At 36.1% G+C, this 18330-nt stretch overlaps 1 long non-coding RNA gene across 2 annotated transcripts in view; it reads right to left on the reverse strand.

Moving 5' to 3' along the window:
• LOC115933772 (uncharacterized) overlaps positions 1-8578 on the reverse strand; it is a 46568-nt gene extending 37990 nt beyond the window's left edge. The window contains exon 1 of one of the 2 annotated variants that reach the window (XR_008677329.2): positions 8513-8578. This is a non-coding gene — a long non-coding RNA (uncharacterized lncRNA). Of the gene's footprint in view, positions 1-1826; positions 1926-8512 lie in introns of those variants that run through there. The other variant, XR_008677330.2, reaches the window with a different exon arrangement.
• Positions 8579-18330: the final 9752 nt, after the last annotated feature.

Consider the following 18330-nt stretch of genomic DNA (forward strand, 5'->3'; position numbering starts at 1 on the left):
CCCTCCAAATATCATGTTGAAATGTAATATCTGATACTGGAGGTGGGCCTAGTGGGAGGTGTTTGGGTCATTGGGGCAGATCTCTCATGAATGGCCTGGTGTTGTCCTCAAGGTAATGAATGAGTTGTTGCTCTATGGGTTCACATAAGATCTGGTTGTTTAAAAAAGACTGGCACCTCCTCCCTCTGTCTTGCTCCCTCTCTCACCGTGTGACATGCTGGCTCCCCTTCACCTTCTGCCATGATTATAAGCTTCTGAGGCCCTCACCAGAGGCTGATGCAAGCACTATGCTTTGTGTACAGCCTGCAGAACGTTGAGTCAAATAAATCTATTTTCTTTATAAATCACCCTGTCTCAGGTGTTTCTTTATATCAAGGCAAAGGACTAACATATCAGGTGAGAAGTAATTTGACACACACAAAAAAAGTTTAGTTGGCATTTTCATTCACTGTAGTTGGAAATTTGGCAGTGTTCATCAAAATACAGTACACATGCATTTGACTCAGTAATTCCATTTCTTTAAGCCTATACTATAAAATACTCAAATGTACCCACAAAGGCTACACGTGCAAGGCTACATGTGGCATCATTGTTTTCAATAGAAAACACTTGAAAGAACCTAAATATTCATCATAGATGGTTTAATAAAGTAAGGTATATCTTCACTTTGAAACACTATGCAACAATTTTAAAAGAAGGAGGTATATCTATGTATATAGACATGAAAAGATCTTCAAGATGTGTTGCTTAGAGTTTAAACAAGCAAACCTCTCCAAACAATGTATGTGATGTAAATGCTTAAGGATATATGCTGAAATAATAGACATTGTCTTAGTCTGCTTGGGCAGCTATAACAAAATACCTTAGCCTGGGAAAATTATAAATAATAAAATTTTATTTCTAATAGTTCTGGAGGCTGGGAAGTCCAAGATCAAGGCTCCAACAGATTCAATGTCTGGCGAGGGCTTGTTCTCTGCTTCCAATATGATGCCTTCACGCTGCATCCTCACATAGCAGAAGAGGACAGAGGGCACTCTTCCCAACCTCATCTATAAGGGCATTAATCTCATTCATGAGAGTGGAGCCCTCATGACTCAATCACTTCAAAAAAGACCCTACCTCTTAATACTATGAATTGGTGGGAGGTGAGAACACTAACATTCAGGCCATCACAGATGTCAAACTTTTAATCATATCAACCTCTGATGATAAAATGATGTGTTTTAAGATGTGGAGAAGAGCTTTCACTTTTTACTCTAATATATTGGTGTGTTGTTTTAATTTTTAATGATGAGCATGCATTTAAGTATGAAATAATTAAACAAACCTTTGATTTTTAAAAGCAATTTTTACACAGAGAACCATTTCTCTGATAAACAATTTTTAAGTATAACATGAAATACTTATTCTCTAATTATTCTCTATTAATGTTTTTCTTTATGTACAGCTTATGTTACTTGAATCCCAGTAGATATTAGTATGTATTCATGTATGTTCTGTTTTGACATTTTATTTTCTATTTATCTGCTTACCTCACACAAGACATTATTTATTGCTGAGATTAAGTCTTGTCCATATAGACCTTTGTAATTCAAATATTAAAATTACAAAAAACATTACTTACCTCTTGTCATTTCTTAGGCTCTAGTTTTGTATATACTTGTTTACAATCTAAAACTTAGGTACACAATTATTTTTTGTTTTTACCTGTTTTATCATGAGAAATATTTTAAATAGTGAATAAGGAAGAGATATGCTGACATATATTGAGAAATTGCCTTCCAAAAAAAGTAAATTTTTAAAAGGTTACAAATGCTTAAACTTACTTGTTCACTCTCACTAGATTTCAGCTACAGGTTTTGATCTCCACTTTATAAAATCCTGAATATCTAAACCAAGTCTTTCATTATTTTCTCTGAAGCATAACTTAGTCTTAACAGAGGTCTTCCTTGAAAAGAGGAAATTTTTTTTTATGGTTGAAGCCTGTCTCATTTAAGGCCATTTTAAGCTGACTTCTAATATTAAGATTATTAAGGAGAAAATGTAGGCATAGCTTATCGCATATGGCCTCTACAGAATCTGATCTGGTCAGCAGAAGAACTGCAAATAAAAGCATGATTTCCTAAAGTTTACTGCTATTTTCTCCCCCACCCTCCCCTCCGGCTTTTTTTTTTTTTTTAGACAGAGTTTCATTCTGTTGCCCAGGCTGGAATGGAGTGGTGCAATCTTAGCTCACTACAACCTCCACCTCCCAGGTTCAAGCGATTCTCCTGCCTCAGCCTCCTGGTAGCTGGGATTACAGGTGAGTGTCACCACGCCCAGCTGATTTTTGTATTTGTAGTAGACACAGGGTTTCACCATGTTGCCCAGTCTGGTCTTGAACTCCTGACCTCAAGTGACCCACCCGCCTCGGCCTCCCAAAGTGCTGGGATTACAGGCATGAGCCACTGCACCCGGCCAAATTTATTTCTATTTTCTAAATGAAAAGGTATTATACTAATAAGATGGAACAAAATCTAGTGATAGTTACTGCTTTAACGATTCAGATTCAGAAATAGCCACTCATCTTCCTAGGAAGAAAAGTTTTTAATTCAACAAGTAGAAAATAAAGCTGCTTTCATACATTTTTCTATAAATGCATTCCAAGAAAGAAATAGGCAGGTAAAAACCTTAAAGCAGGAAAATTCAGCAATAAAGAATGCGGCTTTTTGTTTGGTTTTAATCATTCATATTATTTTCTTTGTTCTTTAAATCTACTTCCCTTTTCCTTTTATAGTAGTATTTCTAAAGTCAATGGAGAAAGGATACGTTGTTGAAGAACAAGCAACAAAAGACATGTTAATGATATGATACAAAAAAATGTTAAAAATCTTACTTAGGTCTTAACAGTCTTGCAAGACATTAGCTTCTCTTTATATTCTGTTTTGTTTATGTTTTTTTTCTTTTAGAGATTAGGTCTTCCTAGGTTGCCTGGACTGGGCTTTAACTCCTGGGCTCAAAAGGTCCTCCTGCCTCAGTCTCCCGAGTAGCTGGGACTACAGGTGCACACCAGTGCACCCAGCTACCTTCTGTTTTCTTCTCACTTCTCACCACCTCCATTTTTCATAAGCACTGTCATCTTAATTGAATATCAACAGAACGAATGATGCTATTGGGAGATACAACTTTCATTTAAATGTACAAACTTTTAAATAGTTGATGATCTAATAGAAGAGACAAGATAACCCTGAAATGAATTCACTTAAACTAATATGGATTGTTTAGTATTCTAGATATTTACTTGTAGGTTTGCTTATTATATAGATATTTGTATGCATCTATTACATAAATTATTACATATAAATACATATACATGAAGGGGAAGAAGTCATTAATTGTTCTGTATTAGTCCAGAGATGGTTTCTGCAAGAAAATATTGATGGCTGATAATTCCATGCTTTTAGAAAGCTTTAAGATTATAATGGACCAAAGGAGCATATGAACTTTTTACTTCTAGAAACTGCAATATTGTCACGAAAATGATTGGTCTCTACTGGACAACTAAAAATACACATATATAATATCCAACACATATATACACACTCATTACTATTAGTCTGTTCACCTCAAGGTGAAAAAAATTTCTGTCTTTCAAACTTTGTTTCGAACTGAATTTGGATGAACTGGAAATAAATTCATATATGAAGAAAAAAATTTGTTTTCCATTTCTATATGCAGTTTGATAACTGAATTCTATTTTAGAACTATTTTTCACACAAATATAAATAATACACATTGAAAGAAATGTCCATATTGTCAGCAGGAATGAAATTTAAAATCGCTTTGCTGGAAACATAACCAGTCCTCATGTAAACTTCACTCAAAAGAGCTAATAGTAGTATAAATGCATCCCGTTTACCAAAACCTCCATTTATCTAACTTGGATGACTTTAGTAATGTTATACTTTCTTAAAATTAATGAAAGTATTATACTTACCTGTATCTCTATGAAGGAATAAATGAGGCTATACAACTAATTTTATGTATTTGTTAGCTATCCTATGTTTTTACAGGGCCAAGCTCCAATATATCTGTTCTTAATGATCTGCTTCTTGTCCTTGGTAGGGTGAGTTGGAATGCCATTTCTGGTATTTTTCTACTGAGGATATTTTCTTAGTACATCCAAATCCAAATAACCTTGAAGACCCCATCTAGCACAACTTTGGTTAAAGATATATTACCTACCTGTAACTAAACAACAAAGATAATTTTTTCCTCAACAGCAAAGTGGGAAAAGTATTCCGAGTTCTGTCTGAAACTTGGTTCATTTCTTTTTAGGGTACACTGGACAATTAAATAAACTATTTTCCATTTTTTTGTTAAGTGAACTTCTAATAATAAAACAAGCCACCTAAATGGTTTTCCATTGAGATGAGAAGTTTTATAAAGACCTTGGGTTGTTTTACCCAACACTTTATTCTGTGAACAACTCATGGTTGTGTTGAGAACGAGGCTGTTACATGCCTTTCATGGTCTAATTTTAAAGGTTCTGTGGAATGGAGCCTCCACTACTTTCCTGGGAAGACACTTCTCCAGTGTAGCCCCTCTAATTATTTAAGGTAGGTCTCCATTGCTTTAAAATAGCTGAGTTATTCAAGTTTGAAAAGCAGCTACTCGCAAGCAGCCTGACTTAAACTGACAAAAGCAAGGAAATTCTGGATCCATAATTCACCTTCCACCCCTTGACCTCACAAACCGCCATATTAGCGTGATCACACCAAAATACCAGCTTGTGTTTACAGTTTCAGTCCTCCTGATGGCGGACGGGCGCGTGTACACGAGCACTCGCTCTGTGTGCACTGAATAGGATCACGATCCGGAGAGCTGAAAATGTAAACACAAGCTGGTATTATGGTGTGACTGGCGGTTTGTGGTTCTTTGTTTGAATACTTTAAAAATGGGCACCCTGGCAAGAACAAAAGAGGCAGAAAGCAGAACTGCTCTTAAATGGCTCCTCTCATCTTTGTCCCTCCTCAGGTAGACCCAAAATAACTTATCCACTTGACGGGGTCCCCAGGAACCATGTGTTTTTGCCTAGTTGGCTAAGCTTCAATGCAACAGTTTTGTTTTCAAATGCAGGCCGTTAATACTTTGCCTTTGGTAGTTTTAAATTATTTTCTGAGTATTTGCAAGCATTGTACTTCTCCAGTTATTATTTGTACCAAAATCTTCCACCTTGCAAATTCATTGCAATTTGATATGTTTAAGTAAGAACCTAAATGTCTTATATGGCCTTTTTAAAAAATTTGCAAATTAACAATGGTTCTTTCACCCTAAATGAAGATTGGCACCAATCTAACTCTATTAGACAACATATCTACCTACCACTCTTGCTTATGCAATTTTAGTCATTGATTTTGAAGTGCAGAAGTTGATCTCAAGAGAAATGTAAAGAGTAAAAAATTAAAAATTATAAGCTTTATTTTAGCGTAGCACCTGCTAGCATAGTTGGTCCATCCGTTTCCTCTGCAGCCGTTGTCATTTCTCCATTTATTTTTCTTTTTTTTTGAGATGGAGTTTTCGCTCTTGTTGCCCAGGCTGGAGTGCAATGGCATGATCTTGGCTCACTGCAACCTCCACCTCCTGGGTTCAAGCGATTCTCCTGCCTCAGCCTCCTAAGTAGCGTGTGCCACCACGCCCGGCTAATTTTTTGTATTTTTAGTAGAGACAGGGTTTCACCATGTTGGCCAGGCCAGTCTCGAACTCCTGACATCAAGTGATCCACCCACCTTGGCCTCCCAAAATGCTGGGATTATAGGTGTGAGCCACTGCGCCCAGCCCATTCCTCCATCTTAACACTACATAAGTTTGATCATTGGCCCCTTCACTGTAAACTTTGATTCTTAAATAGATTGACTTGTAGAGTGAAGAGATTACCATATCATTGCAAGGAGAAAATACAGACATATAAAGAAGAAAGTTTGAAAAAAACTTATTTCCTCAAAAATGTCAATACAGCACATGATATGCTTGACTTGGTGGTAAAGTACGCTGTTTTGATTTTTAAAGAACAACATTCTCCCTTTGGAATTAGTTATATCATTGTTGCCAAAAAAAGGTAACTAAAGGAACAGTGGATAGTTTGGCAGATCCCTTTTCTTAAATAAAAGTTACAAATTGATTTTACACCTATTGAAGCAGCCATTCGCCACTGTAAACTTATTTCTGACAACTGTTTCTTTTAGAATCCAGTAAGTAATTGAAAAACAAAAGTGATTTTCTCAATACAGTTGAAAAGTAGTTAATGTAAAGACATAAATACAAACAGCTCCTGGTTGTAGACAGTTTTGATGTAGACTGCAGTTCTTAATAAAGGAATAAAGAGGGATCTTAGCTTGGGATGTTTTAATGAAATGCCACTCAAATGGAAGCAGGTGATTTCAGAAGTGTTGTCAGTCACTTTAGACTGAAGAGAAATAACAAGAAATAACTTTTAAAATATCAAATAATTTGCACTAAAATGTTATACCGTAGCACCTCACCTTTGAATAGGCCAACAATTTACCTTGTTTAAAACATACTGTACTTGATCACTTCACAAAACTGCACAACTTGACTGACCTTTGTCATCTTGTATCTTGATTATCTCTCTCCATGTGAGATCCCCCACCAAGACAGCTTGCAAGCATTTCACAAATTATAATAAAAGAACCACCTATATGTACGTCAATACTGACATATCTGGATCTTGTTATTTTCACCTGGGGTATGGTTAGGCTCAGTTGAAAACCAAATTATGGAATGAATAGATTTCCTGGAAGAGTGAGTTTGGTCTTATTTTACATACACATTTTCAGAACAACGATATGAGGCTGTTTTGGAGATTCATTATCTATGGTAATATGTTCAGATATATAAATAATTAATATACAAAGAACTGAATTTTCACAAGTTTTTATCCCCAATATAACATAAACTCCTATCTTGTGTGCCATATTTCATATTCTGGAGAAAAAAAATTCTATGCTACAGGAATTCATAACTTTAGCTTTTCATTTTAGTGGTTTTAAAAAGTTTTTATTTCAAATATATGATTATAATTTTACAGATAGTTCAAAACATCTATGAGCTTGCAGACATCCTTATTACTCCTCATAATTTGCATTGGCCCATTCACTTTCTGATGTCATGATTTTACTTAGCTACCTCATCCTATTAGCATTTACAGATAAATGCGGCCTTTCAGATTAGAAGGTCTTTGGCAAATTTATCTTGTGGAAACTAGCTAAGAAAGGTAGAGTGGGTGTCACAAAAATGCTGCAACAATTTCCCACTTCTACATCTAACAATGAGGGTTTTTAAGAAGGACGAAAAAGTTCTAGAGATGGACGGCAGTGATGATTGCACAACAATGTGAATAGTTAAAATGGTTTCATATTAAATATATTTTACAACAATACAAAATAGAGTTAAGATTAATCTGAATGAGAAATTAGGGACTGACTCTAAGAACCTACTTGCCTCACAAAATGCAACTATAGTACAGAAAAGATGCGAAAATATCTGAGAGATTAAGCAGAAAAACCAAACATTCTTCCCAATTCATTGGAGCAAACACTTAGGAGTTCTTTGCCATTGGAGTTCATTCAAATTCAAATTAATCATGTAAAGTAGCCAAAAGATAATATTAAAGTAAGGCAAAATTTATTAAATATTCTTTATTCTCTCCTATATTTTTTAACTGGCCATTTTTATTTGTCCAGGTTGTTATTTTTTTAAGTCCATGCACATGAGCATATAAGTTATCTGTATGACTACTTCTAAAAATGAAAATGAATAAAGTAAAAAGAAGTGAAAAATAACACTGCCTTAAATACTAGTGAATTTTAAGTAGTTGAATTTTTTAAAGTAAACTCTAAGTCATACTTTAGGGCCTACTTTCCCACTTTTTAATAGCTTTCTAAAAAAATTCAAACCTTGAAGTGCATGCAATTAGAAACATGCAACAGTGAGGCTAGGCTTAGTCACAGTACTATTTCAATGCAAGCGGCTTCTATTTTTGTGTCCTACGGAAAAATAGGATTAGAATGTTCTAACCTCTGCTCATTCTGTAGGTGAGAGTATTAAGTTGGCTGTTTAAAAAATTTGGGGATTGGTTCCTTTTTAGTCAGTTCTTTCTCATGTTTTAGTTACTAGGTGATTATTTTACTAAGATTTGGAGCATTAAGGGCATACAATTAATTTTATATTCATAATCAGCTCCAAACTTTCCTGGATAGACTGCTATGGATGTGGCTTATGTATGAGTATTGGGACATGGTTTCTGCCTCATACTCATATTGTCCTACTGGTTTTGTGCCCTAGCTGCATGGTTTCTAAGGCACTCCATTATCTAAATCAGCACACTGTTATATAAATTTATAGAACCTCAGAGCTGGATGAATTTTGAACACATCTAGTTCAAGCACCCATCTGATGATGTTTGTACTTACACGGCCTTAGTATTAATAATTCTAGGGGTGGTAATACTTACAATTACTGGGGCTTATATAATTGAGAACAGGAAAACTAATAAGCCAGGAACAAGTTACTATTTCCTCATCTGCAAAAGATGTATAGGATTGAAGATTAAACGAAATAACCTATATAAGCATACCTAGCACAGTGCTAGAAATATAACACATACTAAAAATAGTTATACTTAAATCCATTTGCATCACACTTATTACTCTTTTTGTTCCCAAGTATCGAGTCCTATTTAATGTCACATAGTTTTTTTTGATACTTGGTTGTCTATTATGATGTTAAGGTTGAAGTTGTTGAAGTGTCATTAACCTAATATTATGATATAGAACCAGTTCACAGTTTTTTTAAATGAAAGAAAAATGAAGATACTTCTATTACATACTAGATTCTTGTGACATTAGGGCTTTGGATATGTCAAGATAAATTTACATAAATATTTACTTGTTCATTTAATTCACTTTCCTATTCACTCACTCTAATGCTAAAAGCTTCGTAAACATCACTAGAAATTTTGGAGTCTTTTGACAGCCTCAATGAATGCTTGTTTTTACAAATCCAAAGCTCCTCTTCTACTTCATTCTACATTTTGGTTGACTAGATAACAGGGGAGTATGAAAACCTATTAACTTCTGAATCTAAAATACCTCACATGTCTATTTCTTAATTTTATATGTAGATATAAGAAAACTGGTAAAAATTCAGATACCTACCTTCAGCTAAGTATTATAGTCTGTGAGCCATATTTTCAAATGTTCTTAGATATTTCTAGTTCTATGATTATTATTACAGCAATCTGATTATAAGCAGTTTTGGTAAAGGTAAATTAATTTAAATTATGAAGATGTGACTTAAAAAACCTTAAAGTAATTAGCAGCTCTGGTTTACCTGAAAGACATAGTTATTAGAAGCATGTAATTTAGTATCAGTACATCTCTAATATCAATATTATTTAAAGCTATACATTAAGAGTCATAAGCATCTGTAGTGACAGAAGAAGCATGCAGCAAAGTACTGAAAAACTGGAATAGAATTAATTGGTTTTGGTCTACCCACTTCAAATTAGAAAATAGCAACAGAAAAAAATTAAACACTAAATGTATTCGTTAGGCAGGATCAGCAATCATGCTGCCCACACATGATCTGCAATGAATTTGTAAATAAGATTCATCACCTGGAGGATAATAAACTCTAGTTTAATGGTCCAAAAGACTAGAAAAGTAAAAACTACTAATGACTGTACTGTATAAACACAGGAGTAAGAATGTACACTGGTTGAGCAAATAGGATAACAAGGAGAGTCCGTTTTGTTGTTAAAGTAGACCAAAAGATACGTGACATTTATCTGGAAGTTTTTCTAAGGTGTTAACACTGCTCAAAACAGGGTCACTTAAAGGGAATGGAAAAGTGTTACTACCAGGTAAAGACAGCAAAAGTTGATTTTTAGAAAGAGTTGGTATTTAAAAAAAATAAGGATCACTGTAAAAAAAGCTGATATAGTTACCTTAATTTTAGTTAATTTTTCATAATTACATATTAGAAAGTTTTACTAATAATAATCTGAAATGATTTTAGTTACACTATCTTCAGATGTCATTCTGACAATGAAGAGATATCTTCAAGTATTATCTATTGAGATAAGTATTAAATAAAATTTTAAGTATTACTTTAGTAGAGCCTTTGATGTGAACTACATTTCCTCTTGTAAGTTATAGCTCTATAACACATCTTAATTTTGAATCCAAAACAAAACACTCAACTTCACATCCATCAAGTGAGAATTTCTTCCTAAGGGCAAGCTAAGAACCTTGACAAGCACAGAGGTAAAAGAATTAGTTGCAGTGTTTATTTAAAATTCACAGTTCTGGTCTCTACCTCATACCAATTGAAACAGTCTCTGGCATTGTAACCCTGGAATCTGTATACAATTGTAACAAGATCTCTACTTGATTCTTATGCATACTAAAGCTTGAGAATGACTTTACTGGTTAATATTCATGCTTGTCCTAAGTTTCTTTAAATATTTCCCTTTTATAAACAAAATTATTTTTTCAGTAGTCACTGAAATACATTTACAGGCCAGGCATGGTGGCTCAAGCCTGTAATCCCAGCACTTTGGGAGGCAGAGGTGGGCGGATCACCTGAGGTCTGGAATTTGAGATCAGCCTGGCCCACATGGTGATACCCTGTCTCTACTAAAAAATACAAAAATTAGCTGGGTGTGGTGGCATGCACCTGTAATCCCAGTTGCTTAGGAGGCTGAGGCAGGAGAATCTCTTGAATCCGGGAGGCAGAGGTTGCAGTGAGCCAAGATCATGCCACTGCACTGCACTCCAGCCTGGGTGACACAGCAAGATTCAGTCTCAGACCAAAAATAAAGACTTAAGATTACTTATATAAAATAAGTAAGTTATCAGACCTGCAGTCACTTTAATGGAATCAATAATATTATTAATGCTAAAATTAAAAGGGAACAGAAGTCAAAGGGGAATCTTAATATAGGAAATAACATTCAAGTTTTTGAATGCTCTAGAACTCAGTTATTAATTAGAAATATAATCAATATTTAAAATATACCACTTTTAAGCAACTTTAACTATCAAAACATCTCAGTACTTCAAATGATCTAGATGTCATAGATCACACAAAACAGATTCCATAAAATATTGTAAAGCCCATGTAATTCACAAATAAGACTTGTATTAGACCCAATTCTAATAACTTCATTTATCTGGTTTATTTGAACACAGTACATGAAAGGTGGCAATATTTATAAATGAAAGTTGGGGAAAGAAGACATTTGTTATTAGTAGTTGCTTTTAAAAAGTACTATCTGGAAAAAAGGAAAAACATGTTTATTTAAAAACAAGCCTCAAATTACAATTCTACTAAAATACTGTAAAGAGTTATCTCAAAATGTATAATCATCTGGGGCCATTTAATGTAGGGTCAAATACTTCAGAATAATTTGTATGTCATTGTGTAGTATCATGATTGATGATCACTATTTATTATCAGCAAACAGGTTTATAAACCCTAGTTTAGGAAGGGAGAGAAATGTGTCACCACTTTTAGATGGATTGCTTAAAAGTAACAATTCTTAAGGAATAATTCTTTTTTTTTTTTCTTGAGCCAGAGTCTGACTCTGTCACCCAAGTTGGAATGCAGTGGCCTGATCTCAACTCATTGCAATCTCTGTCTCCCAAGTTCAAGTGATTCTCCTGCCTCTGTCTCCCAAGTAACTGGGATCTCAGGTGCCCACCACTGTGCCCAGCTAATTTTTGTATTTTCAGTAGGGATGGGGTTTCACCATGTTGGCCAGGCTGGTCTCAAACTTCTGACCTCAAGTGATCTGCCCACCTCGGCCTCCCAAAATGCTGGGATTACAGGCGTGCACCAGCATGCTTGGCCTCTTTAATTCTTAAAGAGGTACATTTCACCTATCATGAAAAGTCACCAGTTGGATTTACCTCAAAGGAAGACAAGGTTTTTTCCCAAATAGTTTAACTTAAAGAATAGGGATTGTTACTTAGACATAGGCGCCATCTAGTGGCAAAAAGTAATATGAAACTGGCTTTCATGTGGTACGTTGTCAATAAGCATTAGTTCCTTTAATTCTTTCACCCTTTTATTAATATAGATGAGCAAGCAAGACTAGTCAATAGTAAAAACTGAACAGGTACTGAAAGAAAATATTGTAGATGAAATATGATTAGACAAGAAAGGATTTAAGATGTTTTGAGTAAGAGCTGGAAGAGTGGCAGATATAAAATAATAAAGAAGGAGCAAAAGGCATATAAGCTGGGAGCATAATATCTAGAGGACTTGCTAAAATCTTTTTAAAAATTGTCTATTTTAAATTGCACAGATTGAACTGAAGATTGTTTATTGAAGTTGAAAGGAATAGAGATGGCTGAAGATAACAAAGTGAGGAAGAAGTCAAAGATGATGAAGATACTGTTAATGTAAATAGGGAAGATACAGAGCATACAAAATGAAAGTCAATACCAATAGAGTTTAAGAAAAAACTTCATTGGAGATTGATTATAGATATGTTTATTATGTACAGGCATCTTATGGGGAATAGTTTTCTTACATTTTATTATTTCCTTGTATTTTATTAATATGGAGTAGAATCCTCTCTTTGATGAGGGTGGTTACATGGGACATTATTATACATTCAGAAATTAGCTGGTCATAAGGCAAACTGGGTTTTCTGATTATAGTTAACCCACAAGTGTGTATTAAATAACTACTCTATATAACTAGACAAATTCTAGGGAATAGGTAACATTGAAAGAAAAAATAATCTTTGCTCATAATCTAACAAAATAAGCTGAAATGACAAGGGGTTAATTACAACTGATAATATTTCATAGAAAAAATAATATAAAAGGCATTCCAAACTTATGACTACCATCTAATCAAAGCTCAAGAAAGGGGGTTCCTGCTTATCCTGGTGCTTTGTGCCAGCCTAAGAGAAAGTAACTCTATTAAATTTTATAGTGTGGGCTTATTATTTGGTTTGACATATATTTCTATACTTTTGGACACTGCTATGTTCAAACATAAATACAAAATACATTTTTTCCAAAGTTAAAATTGGAATTCTTTTTTTAATCAGCCACCATTTTGGATTAGGAGGCAGTATACGAGATGAAGAGTAGATAGGGTTTAGAAATAGATGGCCATGGATTGAACCCCAGTTCTGCCAATTTTTAGTTTTTAGCCTGTTTGCAAAGTATTCAAATTCTCTGAGCCAACCTTTTGTTCTATAAAGAATTAATAATGTCGATTGTGTAAAACCATAAGTGGCATTGCCTGGCTATGGTAAGTTTTCAATAAGCTTTAGTTCCTTTAATTCGTTGACCCTTTTGTTACTATAGATATGCAAGTCTAGTCAATAGTAAAAACTGAACGGAAATATGTTAGATGGAATATGATTAGACAAGGAAGGATTTAAGATGTTTTGAGTAAGAGCTAGAAGAGAGTGACAGATATAAAATGACAAAGAAGGAGCAAAATGCATATAAGCTAGGGGTATAAGCCAGATGCGGTGGCTCACGCCTGTAATCCCAGCACTTTGGGAGGCCAAGGCAGGTGGATCACCTGAGGTCAGGAGTTCGAGACCAGCCTGACCAGCATGGTGAAACCCCCATCTCTACTAAAAAATACAAAAATTAGCCGGGCGTGGTAGTGGGCACCTGTAATCCCAGCTACTCAGGAGGCTGAGGCAGGAGAATCATTTGAACCCGGGAGGCAGAGGTTGCAGTGAGCCGAGATCACGCCATTGCACTCCAGCCTGGGTGACAGAGCAAGACTCCGTCTCAAAAAAAAAAAAAAAGATAGGAGCATAAAATTGAAATTAACATGCAATATTGATGCAGAGGCCAAGGTGGAGAGTAAAAAGAAGTAGCACGAGAATGGCATTAGGATTATGTAAGAAATCATTCCTTAAAGATCTATTTTATATGATAGACAATAGGGAACCACAGTATTTTCTTGAAAAATAGTGAAATACATTGAAAATTAGCTGGTTTTCCACCTTATGTTGCCATTGAACTGACTCAATCTAAATGCACAGTGATATGTGAGTCTAAGGAAGAAAGAAAAGAGGGTCAAATACCTCATGTCTGTATGTGGTCAGAAACCCTAAAGGAAAGTCTAAAAGAGTTGTTAAAATAGTTATTTTTTTCCTAGACTCCTGCAGTGCTCAATATGTATTTGTAGCATTTTCTGTTTCTATCTTTATGTTTTTTCTTTTTGTCTTTCTTACTCATTCATCATTTTTATTGTTTTAACAGTTTTTAAAACATTCATTTCTTTCTCATTCATCATTTTTATTGTTTTAACAGTTTTTAAAAAGGCAAAGCATAATAACATTTTAATTTTTATTAACAAGTATATCAAAATTCTTAGGGAAAAAAATGAATAAGCAGTTATTCAGCTTTGTTTTTGTTTTTGCTTTTTTGAGATGGAGTATCACTCTGTCACCCAGGCTGGAGTACAGTGGCACAATCTCAGCTCACTGCAACCTCCGCCCCCCAGGTTCAAGCAATTCTGCCTCAGACTCCCGAGTGGCTGGGATTACAGGTGCCTGCCACTGCGCCTGGCTAATTTTTGTATTTTTAGTAGAGACGGGGTTTCACCATCTTGGTCAGGCTGGTCTTGAACTCTTGACCTCGTGATCCACCTGCCTCGGCCTCCCAAAGTGCTGGGATTACAGGCGTGAGCCACCGCTCCCGGCCCGCAACAGTTATTCAGCTTTACCTCCAGTATCTGGAAACAAAATATTTAGATATGTTAATTTTCCTCAGCTATCAAAACTACTAATCCAGGCCAGGCACAGTGGCTCATACCAGTAATCCCAGCACTTTGGAAGGCTGAGGTGGGAGGATCACTTGAGCCCAGGAGTTCGAGACCAGCCTGGTCAAAAAACTGAGATCCCGTCTCCACAAAAAATACAAAAATTAGCTGGTCATGGTGGCATGGGCCAGTACTCCCAGCTACTTGAGAGGCTGAGGTGGGAGGATTGCTTGAGCCAGGGAGATCGAGGCTGCAGTGAGCTATGATTGCACCACTGAACTTCAGCCTGGGTGACAGAGTAAGACTTTGTCTCAAAAACAAAACCTATGAATCCATTCATATATTTCTAAGCTACACTATTTAAATTTTCTATATCAAATAATATCTATCATCATAAAATTCATTTTATAATTTTAATTTTTAACTTGTATGGCTACATAATAGTTGTACATATTTACAGGGTACATGTATTTTTATACAAACATACAATGTGTAATGATCAAATCAGGGTAACTGGGATATCCATCACCTCAACATTGTTATTTATTTGGGAACATTCAACATCCATTCCTCTAGTTATTTTGAAATATATAATAAATTATTGCTAACCAAAGTAATGATTGTTAACTATGGCTACTATAGTTAACAATAACAATCTAGTGTGCCACCTAACACTAGATCTTATTGCTACTACGTAACTGCATTTTTTGCACCCATTAACCAATCCCTCTTTATCCACCCTTAAAAGTATTTAAAGTATGTATTTCTACCTGAATATGGCCCTTGTCTTAGAAAAATAAAATAAAACGAGAAAAAAAACTATCTCTAGGTAAATGTTTTATAAATAGATTCTTATCATAAATGACAGTAGGTCCTGTCACAAGAATTAGATTATAGTTTTCTTCAGCAGAACACAGACATAACCGATCATTCAAAATCTTTTCCTACCTCTTATAAACTAAGCACATGGGCTCTCATGTTTGCATACTTCACACTTAATATTTTAACAATGTAAATTATGTAAGCCGCAGAGCTGTTGTTCTCTTTCTTTCCCTTTCTTCTTTCTTTCTCTCTCTCTCTTCTCTCTTTCTTTCTTCTTTCTTTCCCTCTCTCTCTTCTCTCTTTCTTTCTTCTTTCTTTCCCTCCCTCCCTCTCTCTCTTTCCCTCCCTCCCTCTCTTTCTCTTTCTTTCTTTTCTTTTTTTTTTTTTGAGACAGGGTGTTGCTCTGCTGCCCAGGCTGGAGTGCAGTGGTGTGATCACAGCTCATTGCAGCCTCGATCTCCTGCCTCAGCCTCCTGAACAGCTGGGACTGCAGGTATAGGCCACCACACTGGCTATTTATTTATTTATTTTGAGACAGCGTGTGATTCTATCACTCAGGCTGGAGTGCAGTAGCACCATCTCAGCTCACTGCAACGTCTGCCTCCTTGGCTCAAGCCATCCTCTCACCTCAGCCTCCAGGGTGGCTAAGACTACAGACATGTGCTACCACATCCAGCTAATTTTTGTATTTTTGGTAGGGACAGGGTTTTGCCATGTTGCCCAGGCTGGCCTCAAACTCCTGGGCTCAAGTGATCCTCCCACCTTGGCCCCCCAATGTGCTGGGATTACAGATGTGAGCCACTGCTCCTTGCTTTTTTTTTTTTTTAAGTCAGAGACAAGATCTGGCTATGTGCCCAAGCTGGAGAGCAGTTGTTCTTAACCTCCATGTTGAAATTGATTGGTTGGTGTTCCATGGTTGTGAGATTTGCCAAAAGTAGTATGTTACTAATAGAGAATAAACAGTATTTGATCTTAAAGCTTTACTGGTTAAAGATATAAAAGAGGCCAAGAAGTGGATGGGCCTGTGGCTTAGGCCTGTAATCCCAGCACTTTGGGAGGCTGAGGAGGGTGGATCACTTGAGTCCAGGAGTTCAAGAGCAGCCTGAGCTGCATAGAGAGACCTCATCTCTATAAAACATAAACAAAAAATTAGCCAGGTGTGGTGGCACACGCCTGTAGTCCCAGCTACTCTGGAGGGTGAGGTGGGATCATTTGAGCCCAGGAGTTTGAGGCCGCAGTGAATCGTGATCCCGCGACTACACTCCAGCCTGGGTGACAGTGTAAGGCTTTGTCTCAAAATAATAATAATAAAATATAAGAGGCCAGGAATGGTGGCTCATGCCTGTAATCCCAACAATTTAGGAGACTGAGGCTACAGGATCGCTTGAGGCCAGGAGTTCGAGACCAGCCTAGGAAACATAGTGAGACCCTATCTCTACAAAATAAAAATAAAAATAAAAAATTTGCAAGGGGTGGTGGTGCACACCTGTAGTCCTAGCTACAGAACTGCAGCTAGGATGAGTCAGGGGAGTTGCTTGAGCTCAGGAGTTCAAAGCTGCAGTGAGCTATGATCCCGCCCATGCCACTGCACTCCAGCCTGGGCAACACAGATCTCATCTCTAAAAAACAAACAAAAATAAAAGAGAAGAAAGGGCTTTTACTATGCTTGTGGTTGTGCACATTCAATTTTAATTCACAATCCATTTTAGAACGTTTTATCACCCCCGACCAGAGAAAAACCCTGTGAACATTAGTCACTCCTCATTCTGTCTCAAACCCTCTCCCTGACCCTCAGCCCTAGGTAACAACTGCATAGAGTGATCAACCCCATATGCATAGATTTCCATATTGTGGACATTTCCTATAAACGGAATTGCACAATACGTGAGCTTTGATGACTGACATAACACTTTTAGCACAATATTTTCAAGATTCATCCACATTGCAGCCTTACCCACAGGGGGAAACCATTTTTTTGGGGTTTTAGTAACACCGGGTGTTTTCTCCTTCCTTCCGTCCTTCCTTCCTTCCTTCCTTCCTTCCTTCCTTCCTTACTTCCTTCCTCCTATTTCTCTCTTACTCCTTCTGCCCTCTCTCTTTCATATGCCTTAGGTGCATCCTACGTTCTGCGTCTTTTTGGGGAATCCTCGACAGGTGCTGGAAAATTGTGTTATTGTAATTATTTACCGCTATCTCTCTTTCATGGTTCTCCATCAGTTGTAAGCATCTATTGGTTTATCCCAGGTCACTAAGTATATTTTAATTAGGCACACCTGTTTTTCTTTATACAGCTGTTTCTGGAGTATAGGGTCGCATACTCATAAACCCAGTGTAACTCAGAAACGCATCTAATATTCCAATAAACCCATCATAACATTGAAAAATCATAAACCAAACCATCATAAGTCACGGTTTGTCCGTGGATATGGGCTTCATCAATTCCATTGTATTCAATAATGCTGTACACCATTAACAATGGCAGACTGATTGGGCGTGGATATTGATAGCATTATAAAAATCAGTTATTAGAGGGATACTTTAACCTGACTGAAGAACTGATCTAATGGTATTAGTACAGTGCATGATTATGTGAGATGTTTTGAGACAGAGTAGTACATTTGTGAATGAAATTTTATGGCTTTTTTCACTTAGTAGAAACCTTTGTGTGTGGAAAACTGAGAAAATTGCTTTCTGCTGTAG

Source organism: Gorilla gorilla, chromosome 11, assembly GCF_029281585.2.
Source record: "Gorilla gorilla gorilla isolate KB3781 chromosome 11, NHGRI_mGorGor1-v2.1_pri, whole genome shotgun sequence".
NCBI lineage: Eukaryota > Metazoa > Chordata > Mammalia > Primates > Hominidae > Gorilla > Gorilla gorilla.